Raw genomic sequence first — 22,944 nt, 5'->3', positions numbered from 1 at the left:
ATGTAACAACTTGATAAATAATTCTCGATTTTATTTAACCTTTCCTTTAGATATTCGCAGTTCTCCTACTCTTTTCTAACTGTAGCGGTAGTGTGATATCGCAACTGCGATATGATTTTCTATTCATCTTTTTTTATCGCAATATATATGAAAGTATTTTCAAGCAGCCTTGTCAAAGTCTCTTATTGAGTCAGTATTATTATAACTTATCGATAACAAATATATATCTCATAATTTATTACATATAAATTATAATAACATGTAGTATATAGTACGATATCTTATCTATATGAAAGTATTAAGAAAAATAATGTATTTATTAACTTTGTAGGCGTATGAGGTGATAGAAAATAATTATTATCTTTGTAGTATAAGGTGATTTACATTGCATTTCTTTTATTTTTTTAATAATAATAGAATTGTAAATTACATTTGAATATTTCTCTAGTATATTCCGAATACATTATAAAGTAAAGGAGTAAAATTCTAATTTGATTTCATAATCGGAACCATAATAAGAATCGCTTGGTAACTAGTGATCCCCCCCCCTCCCTTCTTAGTAGGATAAGAGTTAATAACCTTGATTAAAGTAAACTTATTGAGATTCAATATTTTCACTAAATCTGAACTTATGATTGCAGATATATAAATTTTTGAAACAATATAAAAAACATAGAAAAAATGTTTGATTGAATTAACTAGAATTCTGATAGAAAATGATCTAGAATTCTAGTTAAATTTACAAGATTTCTGGTTAAATCTATTAAAATTCTAGTTAAAATAACAAACATTTAATAGATTTAATCAGAAATCTAGTAAATTTAACAAAAATTTTGGATCGTTTATTTTCCACCAGAATTCCAATTAATTCAACCAAATATTTTTTTCCGTCAAGTAATTATGATTTGCGTACATGTATTTTATGTTAGCCATTCTATTAACTACATGGGTGGTTTAAATGTGAATGAGATTTTTTTTTAATGTAAATCAATACATATATTAATAAATAGCTCTATATAAACCGTGTTTAATGGGATGTTTTCAGCATTCTATTCTTGTTATATGTCCAATGAATGATAAGAAAAAAACTGAATAATGATTATATTAACGCTCAAAGCGCGTGTAGAGTTTCAAACCGAACGCAGTTATAGTTATTATAGATTCGCAGCAATTGTTTCTTTAAAGTTTCTTTAAAGTTGTTATGATATCTGAACAAACAAAATCCACCATTGAGCAATCTGTTGATTATGCATTGATTAGAGTTCACGTGTTGTCAAATTGTTTATGAAAGTTGTTGAATTTCGTGTAAACGTACGCATACGATCGGAAAAAATGTTATCGAAGGCAAGTGTGCAGTGACATTCGGTACTGTCGACAAACGATTTCAATTTTTCTAATTTTGTCTTCTCGAATTTCAAAATTATCGTACCGGCGAATTCGATATTGATAACATTTCAATCGCTTCGCATTATTCTATTTGAAGTCGTATAATGTTTCGAATGTTTCTCTTCCTCGTGATTATCATGCTCGTAAACAGTTAGCAACATCATTGAAATTTTGACCAAAATCGGGCTGATTGAATTTATCAACAGGATATATCTTATCGCTCTATAGAATATCATCTTCGCGATTCTGATTTCAGTCAGTCGAGCGGAATGCAAAGTTTCAGAATTTTTCTGTCGTATTATTTGAGAGACGGTAAAATTAACTTTAAAATTCACAGTGTTCTAAATTTTCATGACAACAACGAGATTTAGAGAGCAAATTCAAGATTCATAATATTTTTACTGTCTTAAAAATGATTACAATAGAATATTATTCTTCAATATAATTTTACAATATAATTATAATGAGTTATATGACATAACTTCCAAAAATCAAATAACGTCAGGTTATGAAAGAGTATGTAGTACATCTACAAAAATAGATAAAAATTGCAATAAAGCGCAATTATTCGATAATATTGTGTAAATAAGGAAATGTGAGTGCCAAAGAATAGGAGAAAACATGGAGAGAGAAGAAAAGCGATGAAGGGAGAACAAGATATCTATCGAATTGAGATATCAATGAGAGAAAAGAAATTGAACTCGCGGGTCGACACATGATCTCTTAGAAGCTAACGAGCTCGCGGAATTACAGCAAAGCAAGTTTGAAGTACAACAGTCTAAGAATTGAAAGTTAGAGCACAGACGCGGAGCGTTAGTGTAGACAAGTTTGAATCAGGAGTAGAAGTTTGGAGCGGAGTCTGTCCAAACGCTACTTGTGGTTCGGAATACTCCGACATTGAAGAGATCCCTTTTGTCTGGATCCACGCCAGACACTTAATTGTAACATTTTAATCAATTAAGGAATATTTATTGAACAAATCAATTAGCGGAATAAAACGTATTTTTATCATTTTATGTTGCGATATGCAAACATGTCGAATAATATTTTCAATGACATTTCTTGCGTCACTTCACTTTCAATCGTTTGACTATAAAGCGAGATTATTGTACATGTACTCACACCGCGTATATTTCATTCTTGAATAAGGATGACGTTTGCGGCCTCTGATCCATGATAGGACTTAGTACGCAGAAAGCGGTAAGCGCTTTATAGCGACAACTAAATCTTGCACGTACAAACGGGTAGAGCGGTATGAGATGACGCCGAGAAAGCAGTGTTTTGGTTCACTGGCGCCTGGGCTTTGCCAAACTTTCTTCGTAGCTCGGCACAGAAATACAAGGAGTGAAGTTCCTTGCACCTTAGAAGTTACTCGTTCCGGTCGTGTACACATAATACATCTGATGATGGGTTAATTATGGGGAGATTCTTGCTTGCACATTAATTTCTATCAACGATATTAGTTTGAGAGAAATTCATTATTTACGTATTAAAGTTTTCTCAAAGATATTACAATGTTAAGAATAATTGTGATAATTATTAAACTATTTCTTCAGCTCTCTCTTTCTTTTTATCTATTTTTTTCTATTTAATATACTAATAAATTGCAATCACTAATTAAAAACTGATTTACATCGCTGAATTGCTGAGCAAGACTGAGTTAATTGGACTCATCTACCGGATATATCTGATCGCCTACATCGAAAATATTATCTGTATGATTGGCAGGCCGATTCGATGTTATTTTTTTCTAAGAATTCACTGCAAAATTCTCTGACAGCTTCATTAATAGGATTTTTTGTTTTCGCATTGTTTGAGAGACAGCAAGATGCTTTAAGATGCTTATGATGCTTTAAAAATAGATCACAAAATAATTGAACAAGTTAAATTGATTATTTTTAAGGAATCAACTGGATAGTAATAGAATAATGATTGCGTTGAATAATTTATAAGAAACAATCAAATAAGATTAAAATTTTAAACTGAATTTGCAATATATATGCTTATTTATTTAAAAAAAAATAAATTAAGTCTAACATACGATCAATATTCGTAGTCGGTTTTTATATTTAAGATTGATTTAAGAACTTTATAGACATTATAAATTTATTTAATTAAAGCATTTTTTTATAATTCACTGAAAAAAATTTACTAAATCTTAATATTTTTTCAATAATGCTAACTGAATATTTACTTTCAGTAAATAAATACATATTTACTCTACAAAAATGATAGTTAAATGAAATTAATGGTTCTTGTACCAAATATAAGTTTACGTTTAGTAAATATTCGGTTAGTATTATTCGAACAAATATTTGTTAAAATTTACAGTTTTTCAGTGTATATATGAGATATTTGTTTTCATATAACGAAATATCACCATATTGATATTTATATGCCGAAGTTTATAACAGAACGTACTAATATTCAGAATGCTTGCAAAAAGTAGAAAATAATACTATCGCGTCTTGACAATATATAAGCTCGTAAGTGTATTATATAGAAATACTCGTATAAATATAGTTGTGTCTAATCACGAAAATATCATGATATCTTTATATTTGAATATTTTAAAGAAAATAACACAAAAAAAATTAAATAAGTATTAAAGGCTAAAGCGTTTATAGCGCAAAATTATTTGTTTGTATTTAATAATTTTAATGGCTCGTAATGCAGGCGCTTTGCAAAATGACATTGCTAAAGAAACTTGTGAGATGATACCGGCAAGTTGATTATTGTTCAAGCATTGCGAATATATTAAAAAACATATATTCATTACAGTATATATATCTATTACATATATCTATATTACATATATCTATTACAGTATAAAGAAGAATATAACTCGAAGAGATTAATTTAAAGAAGTACATTGAGCGGCATGTTATTATATTGTATATATATATTAAATTATCTTTTAACAAAATTTTGAGATCAATTTAATCTCTATTCTTTTTGTGAACGAAAATATTAACAATCTATCAATTAATCGCAACTTTTTCAAATACTATGTATCTATTTTTATAACTTATAAAGTAATAATTAATTTTACCCATATTGCAATTCTATTAAATTATTTAACAAATATAATTATTATCTATTTTTTCCTCAAAATTTCTTTTTTTTTTCATTTTTAATTACTTGAAGACTGAAATGCATTATTAAATTCGTAATAAATTATATTCCATTTTAGTTACTTTTAATTACTTCTAAGGTCGTTACTGCTCCTATTATACATCATTAATTTGATTAAAATAATGAAATTTAAAGTAATGAAATTTGATTAAATAACTCCAAAAAATATATGTATTAAATTTGAAATGACTAAAATTTAGTTTATTATTTATTCAAGTATACGTTAATATATAAATGTTGTTTACTTTAAAACTGATTTAATCACAGAAATGAATTGATTTACATTTGGACACACATAGAAGTAAAAAAGTGAAATGTCATTTATTTAAGAGATTGAGTTACCATTACTCCTTTGATATTCAATAATGTGTTTCGCCATTTCTGTTCGGATCTGAATTGTTCTACCAACGATCAAGCTACGTGCAAGTCACTCAGGACCGCACTACGTCACTTCGTGTCGAGTTACTTCGGTGTTATCTCGCTGTAGTGAACTCGCTGTCATTCGAGCGTTCGTGGGGTGTAGAGTATTATCGGTGCGTCACGCATATTTCGAGAGTAACAGACAAAATTGCGATGTCGTGAATCGAAACGAGCAATGCCAACGTTGAGCTGAGCTTTCATTTTCGGTGCGTCTTCAGCGAGCTATCGAGCTAGTTTTACGAGCTTCTGTGCCACCCACCCGTAATGTAGTTTATCACCCCCATGAGAAATCTGTTCCTCCAAAAACTTGGCTTTGATGGAGTTGGTAACTTCGAGTCAGCGTTTCGATGGTCCTCGTAATATACTGTGTTATCATTAGCACAAAAAATGTGTTTAGAGATGTTTGCGGATTTCTAGATCAGTGAATCTACACATTAAATCCTACAAATAGCCACGAAATGATGAATATAATGTAATATAATATACCGAAATTTAATTGTTCAGTTATCTACATTCCAAATTCAATCTCTAATAAGACTTCATATACATGTGATTTAATTTTATCGTTTCATAGAACTGAAAAATTGTATTTGTAAATTTGCACACAAACATCATCAAGCGTCAAAATTTGCTTTTGACAACAAGATTATTCTTTTACTTGATTTATTCTTATTGATCTAAGTTTCACTTATAATTAGTTTTCCATGTAAGAATAACATTATACTATATACTTGAATGTGTAATAATTCATTTTTATACAGTACAGTTTGTTATTTTTATATGAAAAATTAAATCACACATATATGAAGTCACTTATTACACATTTAGATTAAGTATATACTTTCTTTATACTTAAATTTATTTTATTTATGCGAAAGTAGAGAATTTAATTAAATTATTAGATAACAAGATAAATTAAGCAGAATTAATTCTTATATTAATTCTTCTTATTTCTATTCATTTCCCTATTAATTCGAAGCAGAATTGAATTTTTAATTTTAAAAAATTCAATGTTCAGTGAATGATAACAGTAAATTATCTATCACAAAACGAGGTGAAGTGATACACTCTCCAGCTCTGTCGGCTAGTTTCCGTAGATAGTGTAGGTTATATACTGTTACTGGATTTTCGAAGAGATAGTCGTTTGCTCAACAATGCATGAAATTCGAAAGTGGACCGGATTATCAGTGACAGCCGATGCTTCTTCCACATACGAATCACGATGTATGCCGTTAAGCTCGCGCGGTCGAATTACATGATGGTGACTGTTAAACGAGAAATGCGGTGGGTTAATCCACTAGCCTAAGATTTATTAACTGAATATATAACACATGCAAATAGTGCGCTGCATGGCAAATGATGTGGCGCGTGCGTTTTCGAAGGAAATTATTTAGATTGTTGTCAAACATTCGACCTGACACCAATTATCGTGTAGATTATTAGCTTCCTTTGCATATTAATTCATTAGCATATTAATCTTTGTTACCCAGCTGTATTTCGTCTCTGCTTCTACGCATAGATAACGTATCGTAATAAATTTATGAACTGACAAAGGAATTATAACGAGTGCTGCGCAGGAAAAGCGAATGTGAATTTATGCAAATAATTACGGTTTAGAGGTTTCAATTACATCCCATCCTAAGTATGCTACGATCATTTAGTTTTAAACATTTAGTTTTTCACTAGTGCAATATATTTCGATATGTTATATTTCGATTGTTAGAAAGGAATATTAAGATCCATACAAACAGTACAGATCTCCACAAGGGATGTCTTAAAAGCGTTAGACGTCACTTCGTTCTAAGAATGTTCTCAAGGTGTTCCTCGGATAAAGTGAAGAGAAGTTTCATTACAAATACTTTGAAACATCTGATTGATTAATCAAAAGAAAGAACTTTACTAATTGATCAATCAAAGAATGCTTTAAATATTTTTAGCATCGCATTGACCGTACTCTAAAATGTGATAGAAAACAATGAAGATGCAGTGATGATATTATGTCCATTTTTTGGATTACAGTGCTAAATAATTATAAGAGCGAGGCTTTTTCATTCAAGGCAATCCGGCCAGCAATAAGTCTTTAATCTTTCTGAACACTACATATTGAACATTTAAATTTAAAGTTTAAAGGATATGGTTTGTGTTCTCAAAAAACAATTATATTTATGTAATTCATTTACATTATGTAATTGTAAGCACGTCACTGCAAAGAGGTACTATTTGCTGCCGTGTTTGATTCAAATAAATTAAAGTTAAAACTGATAAAGCCTTGCTCTATATTGTTAAAAAATAAAAGAGAAAAATATATTAATTATCAAATTAGACTGGATGTAAACAGCTAAAAAACATTGCACAATTTATTCTTAAGCATAGATATCGTATCTCTTATAACGAATAATGTACAGATTATTATAAATAACGTCATCAATTATCTATTTTTTGCTTTATGAATGCTAAATTATAAACTAAAAAAGGATAAAGATATACATTGATTATCAAAATGAACGCAAATAGCTGAAAACATTATATTCCTATGCCATAGATATCTCTTATATCTTTTGTAACGAACGATTGTTGTAAATAGCATCATAATTATTCGTATCATATAAAACAAAAAATACTCTTTTACGTATAAAAAGATTTCAGAGGTGTGTTATAGTATTATATTATGTTTTATATATAAAATATTTAAGTACACACTAGTACAAAACAAATTGAATCAGTTTAATAAAAAAAATTATAATTATTAATATAATTTCATTATCTATTTTCCCAATTTTATTATTACTCTATTTCAGTAATAATAATGATATTAAATGTGAATTTTTTAAACATCTTATAAACAAACTTTTCAATGTTTAATTTTTAATTTATGCTTATATACAATAAATTAAAAACAAAACCAATTGAACAATAAACATAATATTATTTTAATTGCAAAAAGTAATATAATACAATACATGTATTACTTAATACAATATATGTTCAATTATATGATCAATATATATCCAATAATTAATAATTTAGCCAAAAAATCAATGAAAAATCTGCAAATATTAATACTGACGTGGAAAATCAATGAAAAAAACTTGACTAATTCTACAATTGCAAATATGTAATGTAATACATTTGTATTAATAAAATATAATCCTTTTTTAGTTAATAAAATATCTACCTGAAACAAGAGATGTTCGTGTAATGTACAATGTTATATTTCAGTCTTGGTGTAATAGAAAAATGTTTATGTGGAGTATGTATATACACAGAGTAAAATACTTATATATTTTACTCGTGTGTGTGTGTGTGTGTGTGTGTGTGTGTGTGTGTGTGTGTGTGTGTGTGTGTGTGTGTGTATATATGGAACTGAGTTCAGATTATACAAAGCGCGCGAAATGTTAAATACGGTATATCTATTATATATTAGAATATTTCCTGTATACATCCCGTATATGTACGATACGTGTTTACACGTGTATTCGTCGAATATTGAGGTATATGCATTGTTTAGAGATGCTTCAGAACGTAGCTGGTTATACAATACAATAGTAATTACCTTTCATGCAAACTATGCGTTTCTCTACAATACCTCGCGCGTAATCGATAGCGCTGCAACAAGTAGATATATACAAGCCAACTAAACGAGAACGGTGACTTTCATTCCGATACACTCGAGGATCGTTACTGTACGGCCAATCTACCTCCGAAACATTAATAACCACGTGCATCTCCATTATTCTATTGTCATATTTGTCTAACTACACCTAGTTTTCTCTCCTCGTTGAATAACACGCTAATTAAAGATGAAATTAAATAATATTGATGATATTCATAGTATGCCCGAATTGGAAATGTAATATTATTTAAATGATATGAAAATCTTTTAATTGAATCTAATATAAGTAATATAGTAATTCATCATAATGTAACTGAAACTATAAAATATATTAAAAAATTTTAGAAGTATTTCAAAATATATTGTAACATTACAAGAAATTATATTAACAGATAATTGATAAACAATTTAATTTAATTTAAACAATAAATTGCACAACAATAATAATAAGGGAGTAAATTACACTAAACTATTAAATAATCAAGAAGTTGTAACTGAACTTCAGTGCCTAATATTACTATGTAAATATATACATTTTTCCGTTACATATATAAATACATCAATTATTGTAGGGTTTAAAACGCAAACTGATGCTGAAATATTAAGATCATAAATTAAATTGATCGTCAATTTAATAATAATGCTAATAAGCGATGTAAGCATTTTAAAATATTGCAAAGAACTTGTATTGCAGAAAATATAACTTAGCCAAGAAATTTTTCGCAATGAGTTCCTTGCAGTATTTTAAAATGCTTGTCAGCATTATTGACATTCAATTTAAGCTGTTATATTCATATTTTAGTTTCAGTTTGCAATTGAATTTTAAATCTAATCTATATTGCTGTGCAATTATATAATTAAAAGATTTTAATATTTATAAAATATTTAATTATGGTGTCTAATAATATTAAATTTAATATTTAATCAAGATCCAATCTCGACCACGCGCGCGCACTTGGCGTTTCTTTAATTATTAAAAAAAATTAATATTATTTATATATATATATATTCTTTAATTGTTAAAACAAATTAATATTATATATATATATATATACACCTATTTTGCTTCACAAAAAGAATACTATTATATTTCTAGAATTTATCTAGAATAACGTAAAAAAACAACAGAAAGTAATTTACAAATTTCTAAAATATTTCTATTTGAGAACAAAATAAAATCTTTTTCGTTAACTATTAATCGATTCATGATATCTAAAATATGATAATACAATATTAACTCAAGGCGATAAAGACGGTTTATCACTTCTAAGTATATTGTGCTTACGCGCAAAGCACACTGTTCTTGTTGGAACTTGTCGCTCTATAAATTGCAGATAAAACTCAATGGCTGCAGAAGAAAGCGAATAAAAGTTCACTCGTAGCGCGAAACTTTCTGCATTCGCTGCGACTACGTTCGATTTAGGGTTTCATTTTACAGCCTTTAATGCTATTATTTGATATCGTTGCTAGTTAGTTAAACAATATTTATGCCCAACTTCGATAATAATGTGTTCAAATATCTCCCTAGAGCCTTTTATAACATTCCCTCCGAGCAATTAAAATACGCATAGTTATCACCGGATGGTCCTTTTTTATGACTAACCTTCGCCACAATTCCACCAAAACAGCCACTATCCAGTCGTCACATCGTTCGTTGGTGTTAAGCCGTGTGCGAAAATGGCTTTTCTTCTCGCCAGTTCTCCCGACTTGCTAATTAAATAAAAGGGTCGACAAGAGAAAGAGGAAGCCTACCTTACCCATCCCCCTATCAGCTGTGACCGCGCACACGTAAAGAACTCAAATGAGGAAATATCTGCAAAGGTGACTTCCACTTTTCTCCTCCTTTGTTCCTTTTTCTCTATTCTTCATCATATTATTTAAGTTCCTATCCGGCAAGTTCACAATGGATTTTCCTGTTGCTGTCGAAAGTCTTTTATCTTTTATAATCTTCGTTTCTTTCTGCGATTCTTTGCTCAATGCATTGCTTCTTAATGTGCCCAGATGATTTCAATAGACCTTATACATCTTGATTTATGATAATGTTGCTGACTCTAAATATAAATCATTATTTTCAAACTAGCACTGCTTTTATGATGATCTGAACCTTTTTATCCATCGATTTATATGGAAAAGTTACAAATCACTCTTTGCCTTCAACAAATTTCTGTATCGAAAAGTAACTCAAACAAAGAGACATTTTACTTGAGAAATATCGTTTGGGGATTTTAGAAGATATCAAGAAATAAATTTTGCTCTAAAAAAATTTTTCTTTTTTCCAACAGACTTGTGTCTTTACCGTGAATCTTATCGCGCATCCAACCGTACATTGAATCGATGAATACGCGAAGAATACGCGCAGAAATTGAACGGATAGAACCATGCGAGATCTACTCGGGATAACTTCTCGCTCTCGAAATCCTCTCTACTTTTTCTTCTAATCAATCGCGCATGAATATTTCTATATTGTTACGAGACAAGCTGAAAAGAACTGTTATGCATTTAATAGTCATGCACGATATATCAAAAGGAAGCCATGGACGAATAACACTTATGCATATACATGGTCATGTACAATTCAATGAAAACCGAAAACATCGAAAACTTATTGAAGAAAAGGTCCGGTGCCTTTTCGTCGCGACTTCGAATCTCGAGCGCTTGTCTTGCGTAGACAGGAGCTGTGGCAAACGTCTGTCTTTAAAGTCCGAGTCGTGGATTCATTCTTTCTTTCGGGAGTCGTTAGTCGTGAAATGCGCCCGGATGAGCTCAATCTAGATCCTACAGCCATAGAGAGTCAATTGAGAACGTTAGACGAGAGCGTTAGTTGAGAGCGTTATTCGAAAGAGTCAATCGAGAAGCAGTCGTCTTCGAGTCTCGCGATATTAAGTCGTGGATATTCTTCTAAAGGGTCCTCTACATAGAAGTCACAGACGATCGTGAAGTCTTAAGTCGTAAGAAACTAACCAATTCTACTCGAATATTCTCCTTACATTTGATTGTGATTGGTTGGTTTCCTACGACTTAAGACTCCACGATCACGAGAAGTCTACGACTTCTACTTCTGTAGAGGATCCTTAAATTGTGCAGTGTGTTGTAACAACGACCCAAGGCGATGGCCTTAGACATATATAGTTGCGTCCCTTCGATCACCCCACAGGCGATATCCCCAGGCGTTGCTGCACAATCGGCTCAGGGTGTCTATCCAAAGTGTAAAAATACACGCTGCGACATAAGCGATATAAGATAGTATAAGTGAATTTGAATTTTCATTAGACACTTTGTACTGAGATATTACGAATTGTGTAAATTTACTTCTTCATACGAATTTGAGTGCTAGCATTTACTATGAATCAACCCAAAACGCGAAAAGACAGTGCGTTCCTTAAGTGGTTCGTGTTAAGAAACGAAATAGGAACAATATATGAACTATTACGTGGTGCATTTAATATTCATGATATCCCCGCTTAGTAAAGTGGACTTACTTAGAAGTAATATAAATGATAATTTGTGCCATTGTTCTTGTTTTACAGCTCAACCGACTTGAAGTATTAAGAATCATCAACGTCGAACGAGGAGCTCATGCGCCAAGTTCGATTCTGAGCAACCGTTGCGCATATCCGAGGAGAACATAATTCCTCGATGAAAATTCATATAAGGAGCTAGTCACGACGGCAAATAATATTCAGGAAAAGTCAGCTACACTGAGAGCGCGGTAAGTAATTTCTCGCCCGGGAAAACTGAAGTTGCGGTGAGACTTGCCATCGAAGTACCTATGTTCTACTTACGTGAAGCACCTAACTGTACGAAATAGCATAGTAAGTACAAACATTAACATAAATTCGTACCGTCATTATCACTGAATTTCGTTTACGTTAAAATAAATGTACATTTCATACGTTACTCGTGGATTTCATAATCCCTGTTTCGCGTATCGATTTATAATGACAAATGTTTCGCCAGAATTTTATACTTGTGATCTTATACATGTGACAGACAAAAAGGTAGAAAAAATCGTGACATTTAACTCTTTTGATCAGCGGGACATATGTCCCACTAAGAAGAATTTCTCTCAATAAATTCAATGAGATATCTGTGTCTTACCTACTATCTCTGATTATGGCATATCTCTTAGTATAATCCGTGCAATAAAAATTATTTTTAAAAAATTAAATCGGTTATGAAAAAGTTAATAAAATGAAGCCGTACACTCAGAAAAAAAGATAACGATGGCAATTATAATAGTGACAACTATTCACAAGCTTTATATGCAAAATTAATACATATAGTTGAATAAAGTTTTTAAAATTATCCCATATCAATTGTGAACTAGTTTATTCAATGATATACATTAGTTTATTCAATCATGTATATACATTTATTTTACATAAAAAACTTTAAATAAAAAACTATATTACTAATATAGTTGTTATCACTTTTGTAATTGCTATCATTATCATTATGTTTTTCTCTGAGTGTATAAACTCTGTTTAGCAAAAGGAGGAAAATCGTCTAAACTTCATACACATTTAACGCTATCTCAACTTGCGGAATAACAAAACGTATGCAATTCGCAAATATAATTATACGCTCTTAAACCCTGAACTACCTACTCCACTTATGAAAACACGACGAGGTTGACCACGCAATTGAGATCAAGTAATAATAATTACACATTCTCCCTCATTTCTCCCTTAATAAAAGCCACTAGCAATAAGGATCGCGTTGTCGTAATCGTGGTATTAACGGTATGGCATTAACTCCCTAGTGTACTGTGCACCAACTTTTCCGAGACAACTCATATGCTGCTGTGATTCGGCTCGTCTGCGAAACAGGCTCTCCTACCCTCAAATAATTCCTTCCAGTTTGGGTGAAGTTAATCCCGCCGGATCATATCATATTACCTCGCTTGAGTTTAAAGGACTAGCACCGCGGAGTGCGGACCCAGTGACAGTGGTACCAGTCCGGCGAGAGAACCGAGAAGGAAGAAACGGCGTCGGCAGACGGCGGCGACGGCAGAAGCGAAGAGGGAAGGGTTGAGGTTGGCGAGATGATGGCGGAAGAGGAATTCCAGAAGATCCACGCGGATTACGTACGTGATTGTACGACGGTGACGTCACCGTGGCCATTGTTCTCGTTGTAATATACGAGCAGGCATAATCCTCAAATTACGTTCCCGTAACGCGATGCTTCCGTCCGTCCGTTTGCGCCTGTCCGGGGCTCACGTACGCACGATAATAGTTTCCTGCATAATAGTTTACTAATGACGCCTTCATTATCATATGCGGGCCGTCGGTCTCGTCGTACTGTCGCACGCACATATAAATTAACGCTCCGATCTCTTCAACCACGGATGCAATCGCGAATCCTGATTCGCGCCAACATGACATCACTTGATGGTTTCAGATCGTTTCACGTGATCACGCGCAAATCTACGGAAATTTGCCTGAAATTTGACTATTATATAAAACACCGCCAGATGTCTTAGTTTCTAATTCGCGATAAGGTTTAATGACCAGAGCATTTCATTTTCAGCAGCTTCCAAGTTAATCCTTGGATCATTTCATTTAACTGCGAAACATTTGTAGATCTGTACCTTTGATTTCACAAATAAAGATTATTTAGGCTTTTCAGAATATTTCTGTGTATCCCTTACTTAGAAAACATTTACAATACTTTCTGATTTTATAATAAAATCTTAAATCAATGAAACTCTAATGTAATATTAATTTAAAAAACGGTAATCCATCAATGTCTTATTCTATTAATCTATTATTCATTTATCTACTATTGATGTTTCTAATAGGTACTTGTATTAAGTACTCTTTGAAGCTGATTGAAAGCTGCTTGCAGAAAAGGTCATATCAATCACGCGAAAAAGTGCTTGGAACATTGATTAATCGTCTACAAACTTTTATTTCCTTCTATCTTTCATCTCATTAATTTTAGTCAATATGTTGCTTTTATGCTGCTAGAACAATGCAGTGATGTAATGTAATTTATGTCATAATTAAAAAAATTGCCATTTCACAAATTTATTGTGAAATAAATCATACATGGAAGGAACAGTTAAAGTATTTAATAATTTCATTATATAAATATATGTAGATCTGAAAATAATTTTGTTAGACCATCAAAGTAAATATGTAGAAAACTTAGATTGTTAGCACCAAAACTTTCTGCTGCATTGTTCATTATGCTTAAAAATCCTACATTATTTTGACGGTCCAAAACAAAATTATTTTCAGATTTGTATCGAGCTAAATTTTTAGATATATCAGCAACATCGTATACATTAAATATTTAGTAATGAGATTTTTTTCACAATATAGACAAATTTTCATATAAATTGAACGATACGTAAAATGTAATCTTCATCTTATACTTCAGCTTTTTTTCAAATGTCAAAATTCGCAGACGTGACATTATTTCCATAGGATTTATCATAGCAACTAATTAGATGTTCAACATTTTCATGTTGAATCCACACCTCCGTCAGCATGATGTAATGGGCGCGATAAAATGGGCCATTCGTGTTTGCGATTTTACCAGTCGATGCCCATCGATAGCACGTTATCCAGACAGCCGATTTGATGCGTAGGAGTACACTTTGATAAATGCCGCATCAAAGCGTTTTATGTCAAGAGTAAATCGACATTTTCATCGGATGTGCATAGTACGGACGTCAGCTTTTACCATAAAAAATTTGCAAATATTTATATATATTTCCACGCGCACGCACGCACACACACACACACGCACGCACGCACACGCACACGCACATACGCACGCACGCACGCACGCACATTTTTATATTCATATATAAAAAAGAACCGATACATTCACGATAGTCGCGTGCGAAATTGCGTAACAGAGAAATTCGCACGACGCACGAAATTCGCGTCATTATTATCTCACGAGAGCTTTCCAGATAAAAACAACGCTTATTGATAACGAGGCGCGCGATAGTGAGATATTGTTCGGTTAACGCTTTTTGATACGTACATATTTCATGAACGCCGTAATTACGATCGACTTAACTGATATATCTGACGTCATTCCTCTCGTGCACGTTATCCTGCGATAGCGTAATCTGATACGTAAGTTCTCAACGTATCGCCTGGTATTAGTTTCTGTGCAGAAATGTATCGATGAAACTAGCTGATGCGAAAAGTATCTTAATGCTGGAAGAAAAACCGATGTTGCTATTAACTAACATTTTAGTTTCGAGTATGAAAATCCATCAAACATTGTTAAGATTATACATTATTAGACATATACATTTCTTTTAAGACATATACATTTCTTTATAAGAAAAAAGATAATTAGAAAGATAATAAAATATTTTTGTTTCCAGATTAATGAATTCGAACGAATTTGACTCTTCGTATAGATATTATGGATCATTCTGATGATTGAAGCATTTAGTTAATCCGAATCAAATATACATAGAAAGCGAATATCTATTTTAGGATCTTGATTATAAATAATTCAACTATACTGTTATATTCGTAATGTCCGATTTGATATTTTTAACCATTTTTATAGATTTCTTTCTCTCTCTCTCTCTCTCTCTCTCTCTCTCTCTCTCTCTCTCGCCACTGGTCTTACTCAATATATCATTGATTTAATTAAAATGATAGAGTTAAACAATTTAATTTAAGAAATTATATTTAAGAGATTAAATTTAAGGTCTATTTTTTACAACTAAATTAAGCTTTTAGAACATGAAATGAAAAAATTTGAATTTAGAGAATGCGAGAAGATTCTAGTGTAACCTAATGCAGAAATAAAAAACAGACCTTCATTATTTACTAAGCATATATCAATATAAACGCTTTTATTTTGAAACTATGCAATTGGAGTCACAGAAGTAAATTAATTAGAGGTGAATGTTTTTCTAATCACACGTTTTGTGTTAAAATAATACATTTCGACACACTTGAAAGTTAAAAATAACAAACATAACAACATTATTTAACTTACAGAATGATTTAATAAATTTGATCCTTTTATATTTAATTGTAGATGTAAAAAAGAAATTAAAATGCGAACATTTCACGACACTTTCTATCTGAAAAGAATAAATTGGAACCACAACGAGTTAATCAGCTCAAAGATTTGACAGGAAGGACAGTTCCGCCTGATTTTTCCAATATCTGGATTATCCGTTAGGCAAGGAAGTGGAAACCGGAGTCGGCCGAATTGCGATCATGCAAGAGGAAGAAGAAATTGATCTCAGTAGTATCTCTATTCTAGTTTTGTAATTTCATAAGGGAAAGAAATCAAATTCTCGCACCCTCCCGCCATTGAAAAGCCCCGAAGATTCCTATCTTGCGTTTTCGTTTCTATTCGATTCTCGCGCAGTTGCCGGGCGGAGAATCCCGGAGAACTGACGATTTATGTGACCTAGAGAAATAAGTTAAAAGTGTTATGGACTATACAGAGTAGGTTTTCAAGTTGCAATATGTGACAGAATCAGTATTTTTATAATTATTCAAATAATTGGAGAAATCATATTATGTAAAAGAAATCATATAAAAATAGAAATGATCTTCATGTGATATCTTAAAAAGATATTTTTTTCGAAAGTTGATTTTATCATTATTTGTCTCCCTTAAAGTCATACAATTTTTGTCTAAAACATTTTTGCTTACTAGGTTTAATTTTCGAAATATTCTGGTGTTTTGTGTTTTAGGTGTCCTACTCTATATAATATGTATAATATAAAACAGGAAACTATCTAGTTTATATTAAAACTTTTACATCTAAAATGTAAAAGCGTATTACCGCTAATACTTAGAATATTACAGAGTATGTTTCTCTCATTGAAATTTAATTTAAAATTTAGTTATTAAAACTATTAGATCTCATTTAACAATGTAATAAATTAATTTTAATACTGAGATATGATACAATGTTATAACTTTAACTAATTAGACAAAAGAGAGAATTATGTAAACAGTTAAAAAAAATAAATTATTAAAAGAATTTTTTATTTGTTATCATTAACTATTGAAAATGGTTGTTTCTTCTTGAGCATTAAAATGAGAAATTCGCGCCAACATAAATATATTTATCTTTGCGAGATGAGTAATCTCGTATGAATTGCGGATTTCGTTTGAAATAATACAATGTCTTAGCCGTATGAGTGAAGGCAGCGATGGTAAAACGCTCAAATAGATACGGCAACACATGCAAACGGTTGTGAGGTATTCTAGCGAAAGCAAGAAACATAACTAACTTTGAAACTACGCGACTAGCAATCGCAATCCCTCTCGGATCCTTGATTTTCACAGTCCAGACTTCTGTAGCAATATACGCCACTGATTCAGTAATCAAGATATAATACTTTCGCCAAAAGAGCCATATAGTTTGATGTATTCTCATCTTATTTTAAAGTTAATCTCGCTAAATTCAGTATTTACGAATTCTTTTTAAAACGTAAAAACTCTATAAAATTTAAGTAATTTGCAATTTTATAGGCTGATCTTAATAAATAATCAATTCGTCTATATAATTTTGTAATATTCTTTATTAATAATGATAAATATGAATAAATTATATTACTTCGAAAGTTATTTCAAAATTTGATATGTTTATTAATAATTATAAAAATTGTCAATTTTTAATATAAATCAATATAATATAATAAAATATTACATAAAACATTTCGAGACTTTAATTATTTGAATAATAAAGAAAAATACAAAATAAAATGCAAATACATACGCTTAACACAATAAATATTTGTGATATATTTCGTCAAAAATATGTAATTTCAATCAAATATGTAATTACAATCTTTTTGTTTCTTGTTTAATATAATCCAATTGTTTTCCAATATCTTATTTTATTAGATTTTTTTTAAACTTCATACCTAAATCTATCTTTTTTAAATATATCTGTTTTGTGTAATTAATATTGATTCCAAATATATGGCATTAATAAATTTTATTTATTTGACAAAAAGTTTATCATCAGATGGAATTGCAGTTTCCTATTGTAACAATACCAATAATATAGAGAGCAAGATACAAGAATGCAGAAATGACCAAAAGATACCCTAAGCTGCTAATATTAAAAATGATTAACTGCAGGTAAACTTTGTAGGATGTTGTAGGATGTAAAACACAATTTTCATATTGCAATATCAGTCTGATACAATCAACAGTCAATAATCTGTTAGATCTTCCTATTATATTTAAAAAAGGTAGAGAAAAAGTTTATTTCAAAGAGAAGGAAAATTTGAAAAATTAGAGATATATATTTTAACAAGAAAATTATCTTAATCTTTTGACAGTAATTATTTCACAGCATCATTAATTACTCAAAAAACATGTAAATAAGAAAATTCATAGCGATATAAGACGTCTTATAAAACATCTAAAAGATTTTATGAGAACTGCCTAAAATATATATATCTAAAAGTTGTCTTATATGATAATTTATGTTCCGATCCAAGCTTTATGTTATTTGAATAATTTAAAAAAATGAATATAGAAAAAAATGAATCACGACACGAAAGAACCGACATCTTAATATATTGACAGTTAATTGTCAAATTTGAATAAAAAAGCTAATATAACCTTTACTTATTAATTGCATATTTCTTTAAAAAGTATTAAAAATCATCATCAAAAGAGAGTTGTTAGTAATATGTAATTTCATAGAACTGTCCTTTTTAAAAAAATATAGATAATATCTTAAATTAAACAAGGATTATATATCTTGCTTTTCTCTTTTTTTATAAATGGATAATAAATTAAGATTTTACTCTATCTCTACTTTTAAAATTATGTATAGTTCGGCAGACAATCTTGTGATGGTTAATAGACAAAATGAACCCCCTGGGTTCTGGGTAACTGGAGAGAGCCGATAAGATCGATGATCGGTGACTAATGAAGCTTCCCGGGCATGCATAAATTGTCTTGAATTTAGGCGTACAAATACAAATTCTATATCTTTTCTATAATAGCTTAAATAAACAGGAAAAAATTATGGGAGCTATATATAAAACGATTGGACTTTTTTTCTTTTCAAAACGTTTCTAATATAAATTAAACAAGATGATTTGAATTTGAACGTGCAGTTGTAACAAACACATTTAGACGGAATCTTGGATTCTCTCTTTTTTTTATTGCATTCTTTTGTTATTTCTATTATTTTTACATTTTACTTCGACAGAGAGGGACTGAATTATTAGATTGTAATATTTGAACTCTTTCAAAAGATTCCTATCAGTGCAAAATTTTTCACTTAAAGAACAAGGCTTGACCCATGCTTGAATTTTATACCTGAGTATATTGACTACCTGAGTAACATCATAGTGACCATATTGGGGGAGGGGGATTCTATTTTATTTTCTTATAAGCTCAAAAGTGCTAGAAAAGGCAGATGCTAGAAAATCTTCTACTTTCCTTTGGGAGGAGAATTCGTGTCTTCAGTCTCTTTACGGAAAAAAAGATTAGTTGCCACAGCTAAAAATTAGATTTGGCAGCTAATTCAGTAGCATTATATGAATACTTAACGTCGTGTCAGCGAGGTCTAATTTCCATTAACTGTGAAGCCTAAATATTATCATTGTAAGCATTTTATTATTATTATGTTGATGTATTGATCATTGCAGCGAACGTTTTCTGTTTAGCTAATATTTGGTAGCAAATATAGTTTCAGCAAATAGTGGTATAATAGTGGTATAATAGTGATATAATAGACAATTTTCTTTTACACATATAATAGACAATTTTCTTTTACACAGACATATCCGATAACTATGACAACTAATTTCATGTTGCTAAATAAATTGATCTGTAACATGCATACTTTGCTATTCTTATATTAGCTACAGCAGCAAATCCTCTGTATATATTAACAAATTTCTATAGCTATAGTAGCTAATGCAATTTCAACTAATCACAATTAACTGTAGCCATAAATATTTTTTTCCGTGTCGTAGTTTACTGTGTAGACAGAACGCATGACAGCCATCTCTTCGATCAAAAAATCAAATATAAAGTTCAAGAGTTATCTGTTGTCTGTTCATTAAAGGACCATTCATACCGGATAAAATATTTCCGATCGGATTATTTCATATTCGATTTAATAATTCATAGTGTGTTAATTAGGATCTAGTACATATAATTTACTCATGTAAAGGGAAATATACGGAAATATTTCGAAGTCAGGTAAGAACATTATACAGGGTGTTACATTTTAATGTTTCATTTCAAATTCATAAAATTAAGTTCATTTTTATTAAGTACTTTTTGAATTTCTAAGGCTTGCAAATTACAGCACCACCGACATTAGCATTGATATCTGACCCAAGATGTCCGACCGATGAACCTCTTAAATGTTGTTTAGAATCATGATCTAAATAATATTTATCAAGATCAAAGTTGGAAGTTGTTCCTTTTATTTTCATTTTTGCATAAAAATGAATTGGTGCAAAATTTCGGTCGGACATTGTCAATCGAACACTTTGGGTAATGCTAATGCTGGCGGATTGTAACTTGCAAGTCTTATAACTCAAAAAATACTTAATAAAAATAAACTTAATTATAGTGTTGTGAAAAGCTTTCGAGATGATCTCGAATGTGAATGACAAGAATGTGCAATAAAAAGTAGGGGATTACATTATATTGCAATAAAAAGTAGGGGATTATTTAAGAAATTGAAGATAACCTTCAGGTGACCTTCAAGTAATTATTTAAGGTCAAACTAATGACATCATCTCAAACTAATGTCCCCCTCAAAACCATACAACTTTTGTCTATTTAGGCCATAATTATTATATACAATATTTTTTTCTAAGATCAAAAATAAACAATTATTTGGACTAGGACATTAAAATGGGACACCCTGTATATAAGTGTACTAAATACAGCCCTGTGAATTATAAACCATTATACGCAAAGAGAAATTGTGCTGTGTCGTAATATTAGCGAGATGAAACATGTCTTCGTCTAGTATGAATAAATCTTTATGGGCCTCATTACATTATCGGACAGTGTGTTAGTGACGATAAACCTATCTAAACAGTCGAGTCAGTTATAAAGAGAAACCGAGCTACACGCGCCTTCGTCTCAGTTTGACGCAAGCTTTCTTCGGGCGAGCCACGGTTGTCATAGGTAAACTATCATTGCGAGCTTGGAAAAGTGAATATTTTGCGTGTTCTCAAAAAATGTGAAGTGTAAATAAAATCAAATGATACATATTTAAAGAACGTTTCATTAACATTTGTTTGTAATATTATTGTATTGTTAATAAACGAAAGTAACTCGTAATTAACGAGTTATAACATAATGAACAGATAAGATACTTTTAAACTGGTTATTTGTATAATTACTAATTTGTGAATTCAAAATTTTACGGCGGATTGTACTGTAATTATTTTATTGCGGTAATTATTTAATCTTACAAAACTTAATTTATATCAGTGAAAACTTTAGTTGAAATGTTATCAATTAAGCGTTTGGAAAATCTCTTATTATTGATAAGAAATCAACGTTATGAAACTTATTATCTTAATAATAAGTTTCAACCTCTTGATTTTTAATGTAGTAACAATGTATTACAAATAAAAAATCGCAATGCTAATATATATAATATATATAAGAATAATAAACATAATTCGATTCGTAAAATATTACTGCAGAAAGACATAAAAAAGTTACAAAAAAGAGATAATATTAGGTTAAATAGTGATACAGCTTATAATATTTTTGAATGATTCAGTGTTTAGATGTGCGTGCGTTCGTGCATGCGTGCGTGCGTGCGTGCGTGCATGTGTGTGTGTGTGTGTGTGTGTGTGTGTGTGTGTGTGTGTGTGTGTGTGTGTGTGGACGGGGGATGCCTAAAAGATTCATATATATTTTGAATATGTTATATAATATTAATTACATTTTATATTTATTATAAATTTTATATTATAATTATAAATAACTATCAATCTTTATAGGCCCCAACGAATAAATACAAGGATAGATGTAAATCAGCAAGCCAACACAGATTAGGGATGTGTAAAATCATATACTTAATTCTTGAGAAAAATTGATGTTTCAATTCTTTCGATTGAGTTTTCCTCAGTGCAAAAATAAAAATAAAATCGAGGATGTATAAATTTAATATAAAAGATGCAAAGCAAATTGAAGTAACATATATTCATAAAATGATAATAATGCTATCTGTCGTATCTAATCAAATACTCAGATCTAACATTTCAAATTATCTGTAATTTAATAAAGTTGAATAAGTCATTAAATAAATTAAATTAATTCAATAAAAACTTACGTATAATAATAACGTAATAATAACGTAATAATACGTAATAATAACGATGAATATGTGAGATAAGACATGTTAGCAAAAAACGTTCAGAGTATGTGAGAGGT

At 30.5% G+C, this 22,944-nt stretch overlaps 1 protein-coding gene and 1 pseudogene across 1 annotated transcript in view; one reads left to right on the top strand and one right to left on the bottom strand.

The window, feature by feature from the left end:
- LOC108688988 overlaps nt 1–8,672 on the bottom strand; it is an 11,464-nt pseudogene extending 2,792 nt beyond the window's left edge.
- A 12,953-nt stretch (nt 8,673–21,625) lies between these two features.
- Nucleotides 21,626–22,944, top strand: part of LOC108689004 (spermidine synthase) — an 8,253-nt gene continuing 6,934 nt past the window's right edge. The window contains exon 1 of the mRNA XM_018195584.1: nt 21,626–21,681. The gene's annotated coding sequence lies outside the window, so the exon portion shown is untranslated. The remainder of the gene's footprint in view (nt 21,682–22,944) is intronic.

This window comes from Atta colombica, unplaced genomic scaffold (genome assembly GCF_001594045.1).
Source record: "Atta colombica isolate Treedump-2 unplaced genomic scaffold, Acol1.0 scaffold252, whole genome shotgun sequence".
NCBI lineage: Eukaryota > Metazoa > Arthropoda > Insecta > Hymenoptera > Formicidae > Atta > Atta colombica.
This window is presented reverse-complemented; position numbering and strand designations above follow the sequence as displayed.